Consider the following 11364-nt stretch of genomic DNA (forward strand, 5'->3'; position numbering starts at 1 on the left):
TGGGCACGTATTACAGTGTTGTGTATTAGAAACCTACATAAATGGGCACGTTGTGTAAGCTTTGCTCTGAGAGCCATTATTGTCACTGCCAATATGTCTTAGAAGCCGGGACAACCCTGGAATGATGGCAGATGATGATTCAAGGCATGACAGCGAGGGGCTCAGGAGGGAGCCTGCTTCTGAGAGCTGATGGCAGGAATAACTTCCAAAACACGCGGCAGGCTGCAATAACAGCGCGTCCCAAGGGCACATGGTGCAGGGAAAGAAAGGGAGAATGGCTGCGAGCTTCCTGCCTGGAGCAAGCCCCGGCACAGTGGCTCTGGCAGCGATGCCTATTGCTCAGTAACTCTTGGTCGCTGATGGATTTCAGCGGTCCCCCTGGGAACTGCCAAGAGGTTTTCCAGCAGAGGCTGGCACCGGGATCTTTCGGCGGCAGTGCAGTGTGGCTGGCATTTAGAAGCACAAATGGTCCAAGAAGATTCCTTGCTGTTCACTCCCCATGACATGGCGCAAGCCCCGAGGTTCTTTTCCAAACAGGATGGAGCATTTCCAAGCTATTTAAATCTAGTGGAAAACCTCTCTGCCCTGATTCTCCTGCTCAAATGCCTCTCTGAGGGTATGCAGGCAGCAAACCACAACCGGAGGGGAGCACTGGGGGTGAGGAGAGAAAAATGAAATGTTTTGCAGGCTGTGGTGCAGAGAGGCTCTGCCAAAACTGCCTTAGCTTGGGTACCTGTCCCCGCCCAGGACGGGGCACCTCCTGCAGGACCCGGCTCCAAGCTGGGCTCTGGGAGGAGCCGGGAGATGCGGGTGGCAGCCGGGGGGAATTTCCAAGCTCAGGCTGTGTGGTCTCGATGCCTGCCAAGGCAGGTGAGTGCGGAGGTGCTGAAGTACAGCGTGCCCATCAATCCACATCGGTCACACGATCCCCGAGTGCCTCGTTCAGCGGAGCATCCTGTCCCCAGAGGGTGCATCCTGTGATACCTGAGCAGCAGAGAAAGAACAGCCTGCCCCAGTTGCAGCCAATTCAAAAGAAAAGTGAGATACCAGCTGCCAACTGGAACATAACTCTTTTGTATGCATCTTTATATATGTCTCATCTCTTACCCTTCATGCAAGAAGCTTTAAAAATATTTATGGATAATACGTGCCGATCTTTCCAACACAGCTATGTTACTGCTGAGGCCTTGCTATGGCCACATATCTTTGGTATCAGCAGCATTTTGCTTTATTATTATCTCTGAGCAACTATGTCTTCTTATCCATTTTCCCTCCTGTGTTTTTGTTTCTTTTCCTAATTATTTCCTGGTTTTATACTGGAGGTGAAAAGCTGAATGTCTGTTCAATCTCCAGTACCAGAATAAAATACCTATCAATGCAAACAAAGGAGAAGTAAGTTCCAGGGTTTTTTTCACCATCCTTGCAAAAAGCAAGACTACAGTAATTTTTAGAAATTTTCTGCTGGATTTTGGAGAATTTTTTTTGTATTTGAACCAGCCAACACAAAAGCCATTCTTATGCAATACTTAAGGAGGTATTTCACTCAAGTTCTGAACACTGTTGGAATGTTTTCAAAGGAAAAAATGAAGGAAAGTCCACTATTAACAGGCAGTTAGAGAAATTTTCAGATTACTTTCAGTTTCTTACTTATCTTGGCACGCCATTAAAATAATTGCACTTGCTGTAGTACCAGAGAGATTGATTAGACTGAAAACTTTATTGTTAGCCTCTTTAACATTATATTTACCCCTTTTGGCAGCTTTTGATTCAGAGTGAGGCATTAAGAATAAAAAATGGAAAGTAATGTCTCTGAAGAAGCTTCTATTTTAGTAGCTTTAGTTTAATCACTATAAAGGGGAGCTCTGGTTTAGTCTCGTTTTCTTGGGATTAAAGACTTTTAATTATTGCTTGCAATCAAGCTTTCTAGCCTTGCGTGAAGCAACACATTAAAGCTGGGATTTTAAAAGAGCCTAAGGAAAACATTTATCACTAAAATTCAATGGCACTGGCAGCTTAGCTCCCTGCCTCCTTTGAACATCTCGGGGTTTCCTTTTAATAAAGTAACATCTGTGAAATTTAGAAAATAATATTAATTTTCACCCCCTCTGGATTTTTAATGGCTCTATTGACCCAATGCAAGCCCATCCTCCACTCCTGCAAGCCCTTCCTGCACATTTCCTGGGAGCAGTTTTTAATCCCAGCATTGTTTTTTATAGGAATACAATATTTCTTCAAAGTAGGGAACTTTCAGGGCCAGAGTGAGTGTATTCTCTAAGCATTCTCTAAGCATTCTCTATTCCTGAGGCAGAGAGATGAGCACCAGCTCTGGTCATGGACCAGCTGAGGGAGCGGCTGCAGAGCATCCCTGAAATGTCTGATCCAGAATGAGGCCAAGGTGGAGTCTGTGCATGTGTGTCTGAGAGTGAGTGAGTCTGGAGGGCCTGACCTGTGTTTGTGCTAAAGTCTTAACTGATAATGATAATTTTACAGTCTAGGAAATCACCCTGGTACTCTGGCAGAGGCTCCCAAAAGCAAACCAGCACTGTCTGCTGCTGAACTGAGACCAGTCCCTAAGTCTGTGCCCTGCCAGCCCCACCAAATACCCTTAGACAAAGCTCCTGCACTAAAAGTGGCATTTATCTTTAATTCTTTCTCATTCCCGAGTTTCCACTGGATTCCCATTACGGACAGAAAATTGGCAACTGCTCAGATTAAACACCAGAGTGAATTTGCTTGGCTCCAAGGAAGACATTTCTGTGTCGAAAGGTAAATTATGTTGCTGTTTTTCCACCTGTTAATGTGCAGATTATATAATAGAGATACTTTTCAATTTATTTTTTTCTTCTTCAGATTGCAATGACGTTGAAGATTTGACCTTCACAGCTTCTTCTTTGCTTCATAGAATAATGCCAATGCTTTTGTCAAAAAGGTCAAAAAGTAGTATTTGAAACCATAAGGATTTTGCTTGCTGCTTACAGAGATTATTTTAGTGGTAAATCTTACAGAAACTTTAGTCCAAAGCCATTTTTTAGGTTTAAATCTTTGGCAATACAAGAGCTCAATCCTAAAATTTAGATGGTTGTGGGTAACGCTGTTGGAAATGCAGATGTGTGGGTCCCAATTTGCGTGTGTTTTGGGATGTCTTGATTTCAGGGTAGCCAGGCTGTAACATCTTTTGAACTCCCAACTTCCTGGGATGGTGTAGTCAGGACATTCGAAGAGCAGTCCCAAGACATAATGAAAGGGCGAGTACAAGTGGTGAGAGCCCCAAATGAATGGCCTTAACTTGGAAGTTGAACAGAGGCTGAGCTCTAACCAGTGATGATTTCCTGCAAAGGACTCCAGCTACACACACATCAGCAGCAGAGATGGCACACAGGAGCCCACTGAAGCAGCTGGGCTTTGTATTTTCTGATTGCTATTGAATATGCAATGGGTATTTCTCGTTACTTTTTAATCTTTCCTTAAACAAAGTCATAGTTCTTCCACAGTCACCTCGGAGACAGGGAGAGAAATATTTTCCTAACAATTACTGCAGTCAGCTTAGCTGGGCATTTGAAAGTACCAGACATTTTAAAACATACAATAACAGTAATCTTTAAAAATACTTTATTTTAAAAATATTATTTGGGAAAAAAAGTCCTTGCTCCCTTTATTCAGCAGGAAATGCCACACAATTATCTTTATTTTCTTACTGTTTGTGGGATGAATTGAAAATCAGTATTTTAGATAAATTTACCTAGCAGCAATTAACATTTAATTTCCTTTAAAAATATAGAAACAAGATTAAAATGCCCATTGGGGGTGATTTATCCTTGATTAAAGTTTAGAAGTGACTGAGAAAAGTTGATGTTCAGTGCATTAATCAAGAAATAAGAGAATGAAAACTTATGTTTGATATTCCAGAAGCAAACTTGGAAGTGGCTCGGAAACTGGCTAAGTTTATTTTTATTATCAAGGAAATAAGTGTCTTGCAGGCACACACAGGTGACCACAGCCCACTGAAGAAGAAGAGCAGGTTTTCATTGAACCCAGTGATTTGGAAGGCTAAGAAAGATGGGCTAATATTTGCACAGTCAGTATTTTCTATTTCCTTAGATGTTAAAGGAAAGAAGGAATTCAAATGTGATAACTTGTGACAACTTACAATGATCTGTATTAATTTATTATTTATTACTATGATTATCTCACTGGAGAGTGAGTGGATTTATGATTTAGACCTGCCCATCTCTGCAGAAAACCAGGGGTGTGCAACTGCTCTGCTTCCCCTTCGTAAGGACCTTGTCCAGCTCCATGCATGAAGGGCTGGGACCTCAGTGTACACAGCAATTATGGAGTGGACACGTAAAAATGGAGACAGAATCATGACATTTTTATGGCATTTTGACTCTTTGCAGAATGTCTGAATAATTTGGAATCTGGTCCATAAAAAATAATATTCCAGATTGTTCAAAATGCATATGCAGATGAATAATCAGTTTATATGTCCAATTATTTGACTTGTGAGTAGATTGGGCAAAACTTGGCATATTTTTTCCACCATATGGTTGTACTAACTTTCTTGAAAGAAAAAATGACCTGAAATTCGCATAAATAACTGTCCCACAGTTTTTCCTGTCTGCCTGATTTTGTCTATTTTCCCCACTAGCAACCAGAGATCCAATAAACTATTGAAGGCTAAAGGCTGATGTAAGTCCTTTTTTAGGGCTGTGATTTCAACAACAGTGTATGAAGAGCTTTTTTTTAAAGGAGGGAAGAAGAGCAAACAGCTAGAAAAACAAAAAATGTAAAGTGCTTATGCAAAAATCTGTCATGGACATCTGGACCACCCTTGTCCAGCTCAGGAAATGTAACACCAGTCATGCTTCTAAGTGAAGAGAATCAATTGCACTTTCTGTTTGTAGAGGATCAAAGGTCCCCTGTCAGCTCTTCTTTCAGGCTGGGCAGTAACTCGAGGTCTGGGTGCAGGTCTCCATCTCCCCTCAGTCCTGCAGCACAGCCAGGGCATCACAAGGTGGTTCCAGCCATGGTGGAGCTTTGGCTCCTCAGCATCCCTGAAATCAGGCAGCTGTGCTCTGTGATGCTGCAGTGGTGATGCAGAAAGAGGGAGAGTCTGGCCTGAAAGTCACAGAAATCACCTTTTTTTGTGAACACTTGACTCTTGAGCCCAACTGTATCACTGTTGCTGTAGCACACATACAACTCACTGAGATACCAAGGTTTAAATCTTGCTTCTGTAAATGCAGAGTATCTCTGCTTTATCCCTAAGATTTTGGGACACAGGGGTACAGAGCATAGATTTATAACCATCTTATTTTTGGAATACCTAAACTGTTGCTGACGTGATAGACTGTATTTGCTCCAAAGGACTCGTATAACCAAACAGACACAGTTTGATTTAAGATTAGATACTTTTGTAAAAACAAAGCTTTACAAAATGTAAGATGAGGGAAAATTTGCCGTATTTATAGTTCAAATACCAAAGAAATCTCTCTCCCCAACACTAATGGGTCTAGACATCTGTTTTTCATGCTTAAAATACAAATGCTGTAACAGCAAACCAGTTCACAACTGCAGGAATTGAAGCTGTCTAGAAATGAGAATAAAAATGACTGGTCCTCCACAGCAAGCAAGAAGCAGGGGGAAAAGGCCTCTTGCAATTAGTAGTGGAAAATAAAATTAGGTATTCAAAATTATTGCAGCCATATGTAAGATGGACTCCCTCACCACCGAAACCACAGGCAAAGCACAGTTTGGAGCACTCTTCATAGATGATCCCTAAATAGCTGGGAGCAATTGGGACTTTTTGGGTCCAAGCTATCCCATACAACCACATCAGAAAATACCAGAAAATATTTTCTCCACGTGTTCTCCCTCACCCCTCAATCCTCATTCCCACAGCAGAAGGTTGTACATCCAGTTAAAAAGCAGTCCCAATCCATCATCAGCTATCCAAGGTTACATCCATCTTCTCTCAGGTCTGTTCTTTTTATAATGAATTCTGCTCTCTGCTGTCTCAATCCTCATGAGAGCCATTGATTCACAGTTTCAAATGTAACATGGACAACATGAAAAGAATCATCTATAAAAAAATACAGATGGCCAAATTCACTGGGTAACCTGGACAATGTTCCTTTAAGTCTAAAGCCTCTATTGTGCTAAATACCCAGCTGTTAACAATCTCTTCTACAGGCTATTGAATGCAGGAAAGACATGTTTTTAGCAATTAGAAAAATAATAGTACACTTACACATGGCAATATTTAGCAGAGTTTGTTTGGTTAATAGGTCAGCAGTTTGGGACAGTTGGTGGTTGTTATGGGGCAGCAAGGAGAGTTTGTGCAATGAGACATCCTGGCAAGAACGCTGAACCCCCAGGTACCCATGGGGCACCCTCAGATGAACATGTGCTATATAATCCAAAGCACTCAAAAGACATCCCTCATTCCATAGCTTCCTTGTATATGTAAAAAAAAGCTTTGAAAACATTTTTTGATAGGTTTGTACAGCATCAGGGAACATGCACATATATAAACCACAAAAAATTGCACATGGTGGAATAATATTTTGGGCATATAAGGATATTACACATGCAAGGCTTGAACCAAAGTTCATATTCGTAAATACTTTTTATGTAGAGCAAGAATTTAATAAGTGATTAAGTGCTTTCCTCATGCCTTGCAGGAATATGCCATGCAAGGGGCTGGTCTGAGGCGTGAGCAGGTGCATGTTAACACTGCTGCCGGAGCAGACGTGTGTCTGCTGCAGAGATTTATGGTGCCTTCCTCATGGCAGCATGAGTTTGGCTGGTGGCCTTTGTAATTTATCTCTGCTGATATCATTATGTGCCTAGAGAACATTTATCTTTCTCAAAGTAAAGAGTAAATGATTGTTTTAACGAGGAGAAAACAAGGCTTATTACAACAGCCCTGGACTAGGGACCACAGAAAGGCTTGGATTTTTAACACGCTCCAATCTGTTTTAACAGCTGCTTATGGTTACTACAGTCACTGAACAAAGATATGGTTATTTTACCTTTCCTCACTGATGGCCCAAGTTCCCTCTTATTTTCTCTGCCTTTGCAGAATGGCAGAGGCCATGCTTGGAGCTGCTGGAGTCAGACAGGTCTGTGCAGTTTTCTGCCTGCAGTGGTGCAACTGGCGTGCTGAAATCTCACCCTGAAAATCGCATTACATAAAAGGATGTAAAAAAAGGGGCCATATCCAATCTAAATAATCCATCCATTGACCTTGATAGTGGTTTCCAGTATTTTTGGATTCATGGACCCCCACAGAGTCTCTGACAATAGACCTGCTTTTCCTGGTTACATATTTTGCAGAATCTTAAAATTAGTTCACAGTCACCACAAGGTCCATGGAAAACATACATAAAATCACACATCTAAGGTATTTATAAGACACTAGCACCTAAATTCCTACAATCCTAATGGGTGAGCATTAAAAAACCTTGAGGAGGTTTTATTACTTGCCCAACAATCAGACTAGATATACAATTATGCTTCCTTTTTGTTTCTAAGCCACATGCTGCCCTAAAAAACCAGTTTCAGTACAGACTATGTCTGTATCTATAGTAGATTCCCCTCTAGCCAAAGACAGAGCTGGTGGTGAATTTGCAATTCATCAGAATAAAAGCAATTTCTTTCCAGTTTTGTTATTCTTCTCCCTTCCTGGGTATGGGCAGAGACATAAAAGAACAGGACCTCCCACTAATCTGAAAAAAGTAGATGCTAGAGAGAAGTAAAATGAGATTTTCATACGGAATCAGGGCTTTGGAGGTGTCAAGTGTTGGAATATGACTGTCCCAGCCCTCATGCCACTAGAAGGGAAAATGGAAATTAATGCTGGACTGCTGGGGTTGTGAAGGAAGCAGCACAACCACAGAATCAGCACCAATTTTTTTGAACACAGGCCCAGTTTTTACTTTGGAACAAGAACTTGAACTCACATGAATTGTGTGAGGGCCTGGCCTTGGATAATCAGTGGGTGCTCAGTATCTGGCAGGATCAAGTCCATGGTGTACAAGAATCTTGGCCCAGATTTGAAACACCGCTTCTTCTGCTTTCCAACCCCATGGTGTAACCACCAGACCGCAAACGTCTTTCCCACTTTTTTGCTGTTAAGAAGGAAGCATCAGTTTTCAGGCTTGGAGAAATGTGGTGGACTGAGGGCAGGAAAGATCTGTCATTCATAAGAAAATGTGGGTTAGAATTTCAAGATCTATTTAAATTTTAAATTTCCTTAATGCTGATAGAGTCAGAGGGCAGAAGAAGGTTCCTTTCCCGTGGCTCTCACTGCAGCATGCAGCGAGATCTCTCCTCTAGCTGCCTTCTAACGTGTCTGCAAACACTAATGACACATTTAATTCCTTCACACTTTGGAAAACAGTGGCACCTTGCACAAAACAGACATCTGGCTCATTTTTGATTCTTCCTTTTTCCCAAGGCCCCAAAAGGGACCTTGAATTAATGCGCATTCCTGATTAGCATGATGATATAAATCACAGCAAGCTTCTTTCATGTGGAGATGTGAAGCCAGGCTCCAGAGTGCCCTGCAGTGCACACACTTGCAGCAACATGTAGTGCAGTGACACCAAACAAAGCTGCTGCTGCTGTCATGTGCTACACAAACTGCTGCACTTATCTCCAAGGATGTGGGAACTTTATCTGTTTCAACCCTTTGCTCTCAGACATTTTGAAGTTAATTATGAAATGTGCCAAGGGGGAGGCAAGGAGAAACCTTGTTAACCTTTTCTTTCCGCGGTTTTCCCCCCTCATTGCATTTACATTGGCCTTGAAGAGCTGGGACATTTTGCAGATGGTTTAGGGTCTATAAATTCTTATTTAAATCATCGTGAGCCAAGTATAACAGGTAGCAGCCCAGACTTCTCTAGAAAGGACAAACTCCAGCTAAGCATGTAAATAATACTCCAGTGCTTTTTAGTATATAAATACATACACTGAGCCAGGTGCTCTGGAAGGTTTATTCACATTTTCCTATTGTTGCTCTGTGAAACGCACTGGGTATGCATCGCATGACTCTGCAATATTTTTTTAAAACACTATTTCTCAGTGAATAGTGCAAAGTAACAGGCTAAGGGAAGGTGATACTTCCTTCACTGCTCATCTCAGGTGGTTGGTAAAGACAACCAAAACTCTGTCTTTATCCACCAAGTCCCAAATGGCTGAGTCCAAACAGGCTGTTGGCAATCATGGAAAAGTGCAAGGAAATTACCTGCTCGAGATCAGGCCGGTGTAAGAAATGATGGGCAATCAAGGAGGACAATGTTATGTTTTCTTTACCGATGGTGAAGAGTGTGGCAATAACAGAGCATGGAAGTATTGTTCTGTGCTGAGTTCAGACAAACAGGGTACTCATTTCTACTCGTTACTGCCCATTCCAGCTGGGAGTGTCCTGAGACAGGCCCTGATGGCACCTTTCACTTGTTTGAGGAAGACATATCCTCTGTGGCCCCAGTGCCCCTGTGGGGAAGATGCTGCTATCTTCCTCTGGATGTTTTGAGAGTGAATGAATAAAGACTCCGCACAATGTATTTCTGATGAAGAATCCTCTGCACATATTAACTGTTTTTAGTTACGAGTGAAGGAATAGCATTTCCACTTTATTTTTTTCCCCTGAGAAATTCAAGAATCTTTTCCAGGTTAGTTTCTTTTTATACCTTTTTTATATCTTTTTTTCCAGTCCCTACCTTCCAACTGTGCATCATGGTCCATCTGTTGGTGAGCCTAGGAGTGTTAAATGTATATAGCTCCCTCCAGAGTTTCCCAGTGAGATTCAATGAAGTTCCATGAGGGACACCTAGCTCTTCTCCCACAAGTGCCCCTAAAGAGAGATATATTATTAAATTCCATCTATTCTTGTCTGACACCTGACATAAGAAGCTGTAGATTAGAAGTCATTCACAAGCATTGAGAAAGATGTTGCCTGTGCCTTTAAAGTCTGTTCTGAAGCAGAATAACATTTTACAGGTGACCATCCATAGCAGCTGAAATCACCTGGATGAAAACAGAGTTTTTTCAAGAAAGATCTTCTTTAATAATGTACTTTCACTAATATTTTGTAGTAGTCTTGTGCCTAAACCTAAAGGCTGTCCTAGAAAGCTGCTAGGGCACACTAATTCCCACCCCCCTATAAAATACACCCCTGAAATTGAAATAGAATGCAAGCAGTTCTACAGGGTATATATTAGTTGTAAATGCACATACTCAGAACTTTCAGGTCACCCAGTACATCCCTTGGTATTCCCTCTTAGAGACAGGACTCCAGAAGCAGCACTGCTATGGTTTATGGATATGGCTTTTTGGGGACCCAAGTATCTACTCAGAGGATCCCTTTTTTCAGACAAAACAGTATTCTCAGAGCTGTTGGCTGATCAATCTTTGGTTTCCTGGCCTGCTGCCTTCACATGTGGTGGCCTATCCTTGCTGTTCTGGCAAAGGGAAGAGAAAATATTTGGCCTGTGGGAACTGGACAACTCAATGCCCTGTATAGCTAACAAGAGTGCATGATCCTGAGTTCAAATATTCTGTACCTGTTTTGCACAGGAATGAATATTACACAAGGTGCCAGGCAAGTGAAGCATAGCTAATGTAAAAACACCTTGGTCTGGTTCCCAGTTACCCTGCAGCTGTGTTAGTATTTACAGCACTGAGAGTAAAGTGCCCCTGAATCAGAATAGGAACAGCTTTTATTCTCTTTGAATGCATAAATCAGGCCACATAGTTCTGCTGGAATTACCGGCTATTTGCACTCATTTGTCTCCCTCCACGTGCTTTGCCCAGCAGGTAGCCTGTAATTATTTGATAATAAAAATTATAGGCATTTTTACATTGCTGGTCCTCTGCAGGAGCCGAAGATTACCCAGCAATTTTTACATGAGCTGAGAATGTAAGCCTGATGTCCTGGCAGACTTCCAGGTTGGAAGACTCCATCGCCTGTCTAAATCCTCCTGGTATTTCTAACAGGCTGTGGCCCTCTTCTCATCCTCCCGGGGCGGTGCGCGGCCGAACAGCTGCATCGCCGCGCTCAGCCAGCTCTGCAGCACCAGGGTGGCGGGAGGAATTCTTCCTCCCCAAAAAATTGCTCATGGCTTGGTTACTTTGATAAGGTCCCTTGGGAGCTGCGGGGATGAAAGAGGCCATATGAATGAAATCTATCGTTATGCCCTGTGGGTCTGATATGTGATAAAAGCTCGCGATGGTTTACATATGATTATTAAAATTTTCCGACACCTGCGTGAAAACTACTCTGCTTCGGTTTTATTCTTTCCCTCAAACAAATGTTTTTCAAATACTCTGAAAAAAATGAAGGAGATTAGTGTTAGAGGC

General features: G+C 42.1%; 1 long non-coding RNA gene across 1 annotated transcript; it reads left to right on the forward strand.

Moving 5' to 3' along the window:
• Positions 1-509: 509 nt before the first annotated feature.
• Positions 510-4617, forward strand: LOC125334849. Its single transcript, XR_007207260.1, has 3 exons — positions 510-657; positions 2665-2766; positions 2851-4617. It is a non-coding gene; the product is annotated as an uncharacterized LOC125334849 (long non-coding RNA).
• The last annotated feature ends 6747 nt before the right edge of the window (positions 4618-11364 follow it).

Source organism: Corvus hawaiiensis, chromosome 17 (genome assembly GCF_020740725.1).
Source record: "Corvus hawaiiensis isolate bCorHaw1 chromosome 17, bCorHaw1.pri.cur, whole genome shotgun sequence".
Taxonomy (NCBI): domain Eukaryota; kingdom Metazoa; phylum Chordata; class Aves; order Passeriformes; family Corvidae; genus Corvus; species Corvus hawaiiensis.